Below are 11,688 nucleotides of genomic sequence, written 5' to 3'. Positions count from 1 at the left end.
ACTGCTCTCTTTGCCTTGCGACACATCTCCTTGTACCTCTGTCTACTTTCTTCATCTCGCTGAAAATCCCAATTCTTTTTAGCCAACCGCTTTCCTCTCAAACTTTCCTGAACGTCCTCATTCCACCACCACAACTCCTTGTCTATCTTCCTCTGTCCTGAGGTCACACCAAGTACCTTCCTAGCCACATCCCTCACTGCATTTGAAGTCTCATCCCAGGTATCCAGAACACCACCACCATTACCCAGTACCTGCCTCACCTCATCCCTGAATTTTACACCACAGTCCTCATCCTTTAACTTCCACCACCTGATCTTAGGTTCCGCTCTCACTCTCTTCCTCTTCTTCACCTCCAAAACCATCCTACATATCACCATCCTATGCTGTTTAGCTACGCTCTCCCCAGGTAACACCTTGCTATCACTAACCTCTTTCAGGTTTCGTCTCCCACAGAGGATATAGTCGACCTGTGTGCATCGTCCACCACTCTTATATGTTACCCTGTTATCTTCCTTTATCTTAAAGTAAGTGTTAACTACAGCCATCCTTTTAGCAAAATCTACCACCATCTGTCCTTCTGTATTCCTTTCATTAACACCATATCTACCCAACACCTCCTCATCACCACTGTTCCCTCCACCAACATGTCCATTTAAAACTGCTCCAATAACCACTCTCTCTTCTTTAGGAACCCGGAAAACAACTTCATCTGACTCTCTCCAGAATTATTTTTTCTCCTCCACATCACAACCTACCTGAGGAGCATAAGTACTGATGACATTCATCATCACCCCATCAATCTCCAACTTTACACAGATCACCCTGTCACTTACTCGCTTTACCTCCACTACACTCTTACTAAATTCATCCTTCAGGATTACCCCTACTCCATTTCTCTTCCTGTCTACACCATGATAGAAGAGTTTGAAGCCACCACCAATGCTCCTGGCCTTGCTCCCCTTCCACATGGTCTCCTGTACACACAGTATATCTATCTTCCTCCTGTCCATCGCATCAGCTAGCTCTCTCCCTTTACCTGTCATAGAGCCCACATTCAACGTACCAACTCTAACCTCCACCCTCCTGCTCTGCCTCCTCTCCTTCATCTTCAGAACCCTCTTCCCCCCTCTCCTCCTCCTCCTCCTCCCAACAGTAGTCCAATTTCCGCTAATGCCCTGTTGGACAACAGCACCAGTGGTGGTCGTTGTTAACCCGGGCCTTGACCGATCCGGTATGGAATTTCTGTTTTTGATCCGCATCATTTGATTTGGCGCAGTTTTTACACCGGATGCCCTTCCTGACGCAACCCTCCCTATTTATCCGGGCTTGGGACCGACACTAAAATACACTGGTGTGTGCACCCTAGTGGCTAGGTTATCTAATTTAATGCACTGCCTGAATTAAATTACAGCAACTTTTGTCCATATTATTAAGGTGTAAAGCCAGGAGCAATCAACAACATGGTGATCACAAAACCTGTGCCAAATGGAACATCTCAAGGTGGAGTTAGGTATGGTGCTTAATTACTTCTAATTAGACATGCAATTGTGCAGTTTAGCTGCTCTATCACAAATGTATAGTTACAATTAACTTTAATTTAAATATTACAATTTAATATTAAACTAGATGCTTATAGTTTGGGGTATTGTCTGTACTTGAATTTGTAGGAGTGGACTCTACAGGGGCATGGTGACCACTATAGGCATGGCATCCCACAAGCCAGCTGTGCAGTGTGCATTTGGTATGGTGCAGGAAGGCAGTGGTCTGTCATATCAGCAGCCTGTTTTACCATCACGACACATCACTCTCCACCCTGATGTGCCATCAACCCCACTTCTTCCTCTAAAAGACCACCACCTTGATGCACCCACCTGTGCTTTTGTGTGCACTGAACAGGAACTCTTTCACCTGAAGTCTTTGGAGGTGTCACTTGATATGGCTCACAGAATTGAGATGTCAACTCTGGCACAAGCCTAGAGTAACAGCGTGATGTGTTCGTGAGGTGTGCCATGTCAGAGGGCATAGCTCTGCAGAGTCCCTTGCTGAACGCATCATCAGAGGTACCAGACGGACGGCTGAAATGAAGAGAGGTCTAGAGATGGAGTCCGGAGCAGCATCTGAGTATTGCAGGATACTCAGTGTAAATCACACACCATGTGGCCTCATCATCCACCCAGATGCTCCCTGGCTTGGTGCAGCCCCTGATGGTGTCGTATTTGACCCCACTGAATACCCCCAGTTTGGCTTGGTCGAGATTAAATGCCCTAATGTGAAGAATTACATTGACTGTAAGTATCTGTATATGGAGTACGGATGTTCAAAACTAAAAAAGACATGCGTATTACTGGCAGATTCAAATGTCAGTTACTAATCAGCGGGCTTCACTGGTGTGATTTTGTGGTGTGGGCTAAAGAGGATTTTTTTGTGGAGCTGGTTTATATGGATGCAGATGTACAGAGACAAATTCGTGAGAAGACAGATTTATTTTACTTCTACACATATATGACAAAATATCTGTCATTGAAATGTTAACATGTTCTATACAGAATCTTTTTTAAATCATATGTTCACTTATTTAACAATATTTGTGCTTTTCTTAAACAGCACATTGTTTTTGATGTAAAGAACCTGGAAATATGTTTATGAAAAAATATTTACAGTTACAAATTTAAATGTTACAAATTATTCATATGTAATTAATTATTGTTTGATTAATAAAAATAAGAGGTTTATTTTAACCCATGACTTAACTAGTGCTTTGTTTTGATAGTTTGACAACAGGCATGCCACTGTAAATAACTGGTTAATGTTTACTGTGTGAGAAAGGGAAATTATGCCATCAAACAACTTGTTTTGTTTGATTCTCCTTATTACACGTTCTACGCGTACACTAAGACGGGCTATGGATTGTGTTTCAGATACCTGGTATGCAGGCATCTGACTTTGCTTTAACAAAAATGGTGGGCAGTAGACTTTGCACTTAACACAATCAGTAATTAGGAAGCCCTTGCCAACCATCACTGCCATTTCTTCTGTGAGCAACTTGGCCAATCCTGACTGTTTGAATAACTCTTTGTCACATCCAGCAGCTACAGCACTCTCTACAGCTCAAAACCATGGACATGGAGGTTATACACACACACACACACACACACACACACACACACACACACACAGACACTCACACACACAGACACTCAAGTGTGTGTGAGTGTGTGTGTATAACCTCCACGTTCGTGGTTTTGAGCTGTAGAGAGTGCTGTAGCTGCTGGATGATGGAGTCTTTTTCGTTCAGCGCCCCCTGCAGGCTGGCCTCGCTCTCCTGACTGGAGCGCTGCACAGTCTTCACTGTGTTCACCAGCTGCTGCAGCTCCACGTCCTTCTCCTTCAACAGCGTGTCAAAGCTCTGGACACACACACACACACACACACACACACACACACACGTACACGCACGTACACACACACACGCACACACACAGTTAAAAAGGTAAAAATACTCCATATTCTCAGTGTATTTCTTTTTTGCTGGAGATATGCACATGTATAAAAAACATTCACAAATGTATATACACAGCATGCATACACGCACACACACACCTTCAGCTGGTTCTCCCTCCTCAGTGCACTGTTAAGAGCCTGTGTTTTCTGAGCTAGCTCCTTCTTCAGTAGGACTGTGGCCTTAATACTGACTGGGGGAGAATTCACCTCACTGTTCCGCCGTGATATTTGAGCTAGATATATATATATATATATATATATATATATATATATATATATATATATATATATATATATATATATACACACACACACACACACACATTATGCTAACTATTAAATTATTACATGCTACAGATTTTTTAAACCAGGAAAACAAACAAAAAAATATATCTGAACTCTTTCACACCCACACTCCATCCACACCCACACACACACACACACACACAAACACACACACACACACACACACACACACAAACACACCCACACACACACACACACACACACACACACACACACCTACCTTCTCTTTTCTTCAGTTTCTCCTGCAGCACCTCTATGGTCTGTCTGAGCTCCAGCACCTGAGTGGGCAGAGCCTCTGACACCTTTAACTGAGCCACTGGCCCGCCTCTCTCCTGGACCTGTGTGCAACAACGATCCTTGTGCTCACATGGTCAGATTTCGGTGTAACACTGGCAAACATGAGTGGAGACGTGCTCAGGCACACCAGATAGCACTGGGCACAGAGGGTCGTGTTGTACTTTGCATCGACTGCGATGTTAAAAAAGAGAGAGAGAGAGAGAGAGAGAGAAAGAGAGATCATATTACACCTGCACTCCACTCACTGCACTGGTTACCTGTAAGCTTTAGAATAGATTTTAAGGTTCTAGTCATGGTTTTTAAATGTCTTCATGGTCTTGCTCCTCTTTACCTCAGTGAAATGATGGTTAGATATGTTCCAGTCAGGTCTTCAAACAGTAATCTACTGGTGATTCCTAAAAGCCGATTTCTTTAGGCCTAGTGAGTGACACTAACTCATTTACTGCCTCACCAGATTCACAGGCTCAAAGTGTGAGTCTTCATCATCATAGATGTCCTCTTGTTGTTGTTCTTCTTCTTCAAAGTCTTTTTCACGCAGAGAAAGCCTGCAAACACAAACCCACACACAGAAAGCTCAGAAGGTGTAAACCTCCATAAGCTTCCACATTCCTTCTGTATTTAACAGAGTTGTGACTTTACTGCCAAATTAAGTCCTCAGACATCAGCAATTTCTACACACACACACACACACGCGCGCGCGCGCCCACATACACCCAGGATTCTAAGGGGTCTCAAGATTCTCCGAAGTTCACCAGGGGAGTAACACTGCAGTCGGGGCCTACAATATCAGTATCATCATTAGGGATTTGGACCCATAGTATTGTTAACCTTGTAAATCCTGTAAAGCGCTTTGTGACAACATGTGTTGTGAAAAGCGCTATACAAATATATTTGATTTGATGATACCAGGTCACGTCCACCTGAACCAATCACCACCAACACTACTTTGCAGTCACTGTGAAGCATTGCCTACATTTCCCTGTTTGCATGCTAAGCTGTTCCTATCGTTTACTCTCGTGTTACTCAAGAACTGCAGAATATGTGATCTGCTGTCTGCCGTCTCACCTGCTACCACAACCACTTCTACCCCTTCCAAGTCTCATGGAGGGATGAGTTCCCCTCTACACCTCGCCACAATTATTGTAAATAAAATACACACTGGCTATACTGAAGTTCACCTCTGACCACATGACTTCGCAGTATTAAAGCAGTATTATGTCTAAATATCTACTAAGGACAAAACTAAAGTGCTCAATGAACTAAGTTATAGTCACTACCTCACAGGATTGAAATGTCTGTTTTGTTTTGTTTTTTTTTTGTGACTTATCTGTATTGGGCTCACCAAAATCGTACTCCCCTTAAAATAACCCTTGTTGAATGTAGAGATATGTGCTTCATATAGAATAGCCTACACATCCAGTTAAGTCACAAAAATTAGAGTTAACCAGATATTTCAGTCCGGTGAGGTTGTGTTGCAGGCCGTCTGATCAAGGCCAACCACAAGCTGGTGGCGCCGCCTGCCCCCTGCTGGCCACCAAGAGCAACAGCGACCTGCAGAAACAAGAGGACAAACAGCTGATGGACGTGAGTGCAGACCAGACAGAAAGGAACAATCAATGAGCTGCATGAGGAACCTGCTAGGAGAAGGAATCAGTACACATGCTTACATAATACATACATACATAAATGTGTGTGTGTGTGTGTGTGTGTGTGTGTGTGTGTGTGTGTGTGTGTGTGTGTGTGTGTGTGTGTGTGTGTATTCAGTTCACAGCAATGAATGACATTAGTATCACACAGGAAAGCACATCATTATGTGCTATGGATGTTAAGGGAAGAGCCAGTGTGTAAGGAGATGAACTACTGTTGTAATCAAGAGGAGCTTGAACATGACATTGTAGTTAATGTGTAGCATTGTATTGTAGCTATACAAGATAGCATTTTGAGTCTATTGAATGTCAAGAATGTGATGTCTGCAGGAATGCAACTGTTATTTTTAATGACGTGTATTAAACAGCCTTTTCTGTAAGGTTGCTTTTACGAGCCCCACAATAACCATTGATTTGAGTCACTTCAAGTTCACTACAATATCATAATCATTTAGTTTCATTTTATTCCTGCACAGAGTACACACACCAACGTGCTAGATATTATCTGTAGAACCTGTAGAACCATCCTGCGCACCCGGTGCTAACGGGCCACCCAATGGAGGATGGGTTCCCTTTTGAGTCTTGGTCCTCCAAAGGTTTCTTCCTAATCCCCACCACCATAGGGAGTTTTTCCTTGCCACTGTCGCCTTGGCTTGCTCATTAGGGATCTGGACCCATACGATTGTAAAGCTGCTTTGTGACACGTGTTGTGAAAGCTATATAAATAAATTTGACTTTGACTATACAACAAAAATAACTTCTATGTTTAATTTACAGTAGAACTATAATCCACACACTTCTTTGAATGTGTTTTAGGCACACTGAAACAGCATATATAATTTACTATAGCTATAAATTATTATACATCTAAGCATTCCTGCTTTTAACCTAGTAATGGTGATTATGTGTATAATTTTATGTAATGTATGATTTTTTTAAAAATAGTTTGTCACTTGTACTACATCACTGTCCCACTAGTGAGCAGTATTTGACAGTGAGCTGTGTTGAAACCAGAGACCGTATATTATGTCTCAGAGGGCCTAAAATATTCTTAAAACATAAATATATATAATATAATTTATCCAAATTTATTTTATCTACTTACAGTTTGACAATCAACATCTAAACAATTACAAAAATATAAGCAAATAAATTATTCAACCGTGTCTATTCAATCTGTGTTGGAAGGTGAGGGGTTAAGTGGTAGCCTGTGAGCCTGTCTCCCCCCCTATCAGGACTGTGATGCCCGCTGTCCGTTTACAGAGGGCCTGGCAGTTATAATGGCCTATGTGCACGCTGTTAAGTGACGTAATTTCCGCTAAAAGGTTAGGCTGGTTGTTGACATCTGGTAGCCATTGAAAGCGTACACTGTGCTAGCTATTCACCTCACCAGTCTTGTAACGAGCATATTTACCGTTATTTACTTGGAGTATGGGAAAGAACAGAGCGTCCACCCAACACTGATCTAACAGAGATGCAGACTGACCATGATGATGATGACCCCTTACCGTGTCATGTACATGACTACTGCGTCAGTAATGAGCCTGCTGCGCTTGATCTCTCCCTCAATGAAAATGAAGAGCTACGCGAGGAGATATCAAGGCTCCGAAAACAAATCGAAGACTTAACTGTCAGCAAGTTCTGATTGGAGCGGTTTTCTGACTCTGATGACGACATACGATTCTTTACCAGGGAAATAAAAAATATGGCAAGACACAGTATACGGATGGGCCTTCTCTGGTGTCTGAAATACATTGTGAATGAATTAGCCATTATATAACTTTATATATAACTTTTATATTCCACATATTTGCAAGCCATGCCCACCTGATGGGCTTTTGGAAGCAAATAGAGCCAGCCACCCACAACATCATACGGGTTACAAGAGCATGGACTGTTGAGAAGACTGATCAGGTCCCTCACTCTGCCAGTGCAACGGTAAATGTTTTCGTGTTGTCCATACAAAGCATGTTATGTCATCATTTTCAAATTAATCTTTACATCAAAAGAAGTTTTGATAGTCATAATGTAATATGACAATAGGATAATGTATTTTTTTTCCCAGGTTCTTCAACCAATTGATGAGTTTTTTCTCTTCATGAACTACCTGTCATTGGGACTGATGCAAAAGGATTTGGCCCACAGATTTAGAATACATCGGTCAACTGTTAGTCGTATTATTAACACCTGGGCCAACTTCCTTTATACTGTATTGGGAGCCGTTTCTATTTGGTTAGATGTGGACACTGTGAAAACTCACCTCCCAGATGTGTTTCAGGACTACGCTGACACTCAAATAATTTTAGATTGCACAGAACTGAGATGTCAAACTCCAAATTCCCTTCTCCTCCAGAGTGAAGTGTTTTCCACTTATAAATCACACTGTACATTCAAAGGGTTGATTGGGATAGCCCCTCATGGCGCAGTGACCTTTGTGTCTTCTCTTTATCAAGGTGCTATCAGTGATAAAGAGATCTTAAAGCAGTCTGGCATTGTGGCCCTCCTTGACCCATCTATGGCCATCATGGTGGACTAGCTAGCAGGTTTCCTTGTTGAAGACTGCGTTCCATGCAAAGTCCACATACCCACGTTTCTGTCAAAGAGAGCTCAACTGTCTAGGTCAGAGATCAGAACGTCACAGTCCATTGCAAGACTGAGAGTCCATGTTGAGCGTGTGATTCGCAGAGACAAAGAACATAAAATATTCAGCACAGTGATCCCCCTTTCAATCACAGGGAGCATAAACCAAATTTTTACTGTTGCCTGTCTTTTGGTGAATTATCAAAATGGCCCCTTGGTAAAAGCCTGGGCAAACAATGGCTAATCTCAATCCAGAATTAGACAGATGATGTAATGTGAATTACGGTGATTTATTTATTTATTTTTTTCTCTAACCTTAAAATGATCCCTTTAAGGTCAGGGGTCGGCAACCCGCGGCTCTGGAGCAGCATGCAGCTCTTTGATGCCTCTGATGCGGCTCAGCTTTTGAATAGAATTAATGAGTATTTAATTAACGTATATTATTTTTGAGACTTAAAAAAATGTTCGGGTGGAATTTCACAAATGTCCGGTATTTAGTTTCGGTTCGCTTGAGTGACATGTCATCGTCACTGAAATAAATTTCCAATTATTTTGCTTTTGTGGCTCCGAGTCAAAAAGGTTGCCGACCCCTGCTTTAGGTCATGCTAGTCTGTAAATATTGGCTGCAATGTTAAGGTACAGTGCAATATGATTAATTGTATAAAATGCTTTCACTTTTATATGTAAAATTGACACAACACAATACAACATTATATATTTCTTAACTTTTACTGTATTTGTAAAAAATGAAATTAATACAATAGTAATACAATTGACAGAATAAATTGAAATTGTTTTAATTGTTCATGACTTCATGTCTTCATTATGATTTTCTATTGCTTGGGCATAGAGAAGTATTTTGGCATGTAAGTGTTAAAGAAAAACATGTCACACCTCCTTTTCACCTCTTCTAATACACTGCTATCTCTGTAAACTCGCTGCACAAAGATATCATCATAGGCACAGATAACTAAATCACACCACTGCATACCAGTAATCAATAACTGGCCCTGAATTTGCCAATAATAACAATGGCTCTCCTTCAATTTGTGTAGGCCTTGTGCCACTTTGAGGAATTTGCAGTCTACATAGCTTTGTGTATTTGGGCACTTAATTTCAACAAGCCCAAATGATGGACGCTCAAGTGGATCATATACAAGTCCATCAGGTGATGCACCCAGCCAAGATGCATCTGGATGAATCACTAGCCCACACTTGGTCAAGTTCAAGTTTTTCAGAACTGCATAGTCCTTTAAGGCCCCTGTTTCCATTTCAAGTCCCCTTTTCATGTGTGCTGTTTGTCGTGTCCCTCGGATTATCCTTTCTGCCAGGCTTTCTGCAGCACCTGGACCTCTAACGTGGCTCACCTCTCTGAAATGCGACGCAGTCACTCTTTCTCTCCTAAGTGAATGCCACTCAGGTGTAGCACTTTGGGATCTTGTTGCCTCCTCAATAAGGTGTGACTGTGACAAGGTCACAGAAAGTGAGCTTAGGTGTAGCTGTTCTTGGTGTGTTGGCACAAATGAATATTCAGGTGGGCTTAGATGGTAACATTCTAGTGGCAGACTCGGGAATGGGGGTGCATCCTCATGTATGACAACACTGTCAGATGGAGGTGGTGGTTGTTGATAGGACAGTACACTGCCAACTTGTACCTTCCCAAAGATGGAGTCCACAAGTGGCTTGTCAGGCGAGATGTTCATTGTGCAGATGAGTGGAAGAGAATCTGCTTTCATTCCAGCGTAGACTGGTCCAGGATTGAGGGTGGCCGGGTGTGGGAGCTCACCGCTGTAGCCCTTGAAAAGTGTACTTCTGAAATAAAAGAAGAGTGAATAACATTTATTTTTACACATTGTAATCTGTTCACCAGCACAACTGATTGTGAATCACATATCACATGTCATCTGAAGTACAACGAGGCTAAATTAAATTTTGAAGAGAACAGGGTCTTATCAGATGATCAAAAGCATTTATTTTTTTACCACACACTGTAATCTGCCTATTAAATTTGGTACTACATACCTAACTCCACTGGCTGTAGTAGCACCTGGTTTTGGCTTTAGGACAACCATGGCATCCATGGGTCCAGGCTTCACCCCCTAATAATTTAAAAAATGGTGTTAGTAAAGTGACTGTGATACATTAACTAACATTAAATAATGAAATAAGACAAACCATTGTTGGTGGTTTATGCCACTTCTGTTCTGTCTGTGTGCATGAAAGGACAGGAGGGACGACAGACATGCCAGATTCAGAATAATGAGCAGTCTGGAAAAGCAATGCAACCAGCAACACAAGAGCAGTTGCTGTTAATGAGCACAACTGGCATTGAATCATGTAATGTCATCTGAAATACACAAGAGGCAAAATGTAATATCCTGAAAAGAAGACTTCAGCAATGTCAATAGGCGCAATATCTGTCCCATCATGTTGTTAGTGGTGAATGTCACTTGTCTATTGTCTCATGTAACGTTTGTGCTGTTTTGCATCACTCTTAAAACACTTGGCTATACTGTCTTTCTATTCTACAGTGTTGTGCATGGTTCAATCAACTATAAACTAAATATATTTTAGATGTAAACTTCATTTTCACTCCAGATGAAATGCTTACACATAGGAGTGAAACAGGCCTACTTATATTTATATTATTTTGTTGTTTCCACCACCTACAACAGAACAGGTTTTACTTCAACTGCTTCTTGAAGAGTGTTATCAGAATATGTTAATAGGTGTAAGTGTTGAAGCCATATGTTAATAAAGAAGTCAAGATGAAGGATTTGAAAGACAGATTGACAGATTTTAGAAAATGCCGTTTGAAGAATAGCTGAGGTGGACTATATTCTGCTTTTGAGTCATAGAGGTAGATAACAATAGCTCAAACTGTAAAATAAACTCCCATTTGTTTACTATAGGCAAAATAGACTGCTAATGATTCCCACTCAGCTACTCTGCATTTGGCTACCATTGTAAGCTTTAAAAACCAATGCCTATGGTTATCACAGCTTACGTGAAGTAAGAGCAAGGATAAAAGATTGAACTTGTGTTGAACTAACTTTTGAACTTGTTCAACAGAACTTTGAACGTGACACTGAACAGAACTCGTGTCATTTTAACCAGTCCTACTCTCAGCTGGTGTGGCGTATCTGTTTTCTTCATAGATCTGTAGCAGTGAGCCCTCACTGTTATCTCGTTAGCCTTACTTTTGCCTGATACTTCCATCAGAAATACAAACATGTTTTAAAAAGGCATTTCTAGTACTAGGACAGGTTGGTTCGTTACTAAAAACAACATCACTTCATTAGACTGCCACCTCAGGCTAGCTAGCTAACTAGCGTCAGCCACTTACCTTCAAAATTGC

The 11,688-nt window shown here is 41.5% G+C and overlaps 2 long non-coding RNA genes across 3 annotated transcripts in view; one reads left to right on the top strand and one right to left on the bottom strand.

Annotated features, from left to right (window-relative positions):
- Positions 1-738: 738 nt before the first annotated feature.
- LOC143476645 (uncharacterized) lies at positions 739-2,659 on the top strand. Its single transcript, XR_013121348.1, has 3 exons — positions 739-1,351; positions 1,435-1,510; positions 1,668-2,659. It is a non-coding gene; the product is annotated as an uncharacterized LOC143476645 (long non-coding RNA).
- A 6,132-nt stretch (positions 2,660-8,791) lies between these two features.
- LOC143476584 (uncharacterized) overlaps positions 8,792-11,688 on the bottom strand; it is a 3,036-nt gene continuing 139 nt past the window's right edge. Inside the window, exons 1-4 of one of the 2 annotated variants that reach the window (XR_013121331.1) lie at positions 11,677-11,688; positions 10,506-10,598; positions 10,353-10,429; positions 8,792-10,142 (exon numbers count right to left, since the gene is read on the bottom strand). The exon at positions 11,677-11,688 is cut by the window's right edge and continues 139 nt beyond it. This is a non-coding gene — a long non-coding RNA (uncharacterized LOC143476584). The other variant, XR_013121330.1, reaches the window with a different exon arrangement.

Source organism: Brachyhypopomus gauderio, chromosome 15 (assembly GCF_052324685.1).
Source record: "Brachyhypopomus gauderio isolate BG-103 chromosome 15, BGAUD_0.2, whole genome shotgun sequence".
Taxonomy (NCBI): Eukaryota; Metazoa; Chordata; class Actinopteri; order Gymnotiformes; family Hypopomidae; genus Brachyhypopomus; species Brachyhypopomus gauderio.
The sequence above is the reverse complement of the archived record's forward strand: the minus strand, read 5'-3'. Positions and strand labels throughout refer to the sequence as shown.